The sequence below is a fragment of the Penaeus monodon genome, chromosome 33, assembly GCF_015228065.2.
Source record: "Penaeus monodon isolate SGIC_2016 chromosome 33, NSTDA_Pmon_1, whole genome shotgun sequence".
Lineage (NCBI taxonomy): Eukaryota > Metazoa > Arthropoda > Malacostraca > Decapoda > Penaeidae > Penaeus > Penaeus monodon.
This window is the reverse complement of record NC_051418.1, coordinates 32,681,551-32,681,801: the sequence shown is the minus strand read 5'-3', so window position 1 is coordinate 32,681,801 and position 251 is coordinate 32,681,551. Positions and strand designations below refer to the sequence as shown.

At 47.0% G+C, this 251-nt stretch overlaps 1 long non-coding RNA gene across 1 annotated transcript in view; it reads left to right on the top strand.

The window, feature by feature from the left end:
* Window positions 1-6: 6 nt before the first annotated feature.
* The window catches only part of LOC119594403, a 418-nt gene continuing 173 nt past the window's right edge, over window positions 7-251 (top strand). The window contains exon 1 of the long non-coding RNA XR_005230609.1: window positions 7-166. This is a non-coding gene — a long non-coding RNA (uncharacterized LOC119594403). The remainder of the gene's footprint in view (window positions 167-251) is intronic.

Sequence of the window (251 nt, the reverse complement as noted above, 5' to 3'; positions counted from 1 at the left end):
CCTAGCGGCCGCAGCAGTGGCTCTCCCTGACCCCACGAAACGGCACTTGGGATACGGCTTGCACGGAGGATACGGAGGATACGGCCTCGGAGGATTTGGCTTGGGAGGCTACGGAGGCTATGGCTATGGATCCCACTATCCTTATTACGGATCCTACTATGGATAGGTAGGATCTTAATCTTAGTATTGTGTCATTTAATAGAATCCTAATATTATCAGTGTCTATTGTTTTTATAATCAGAAGGTTTCTA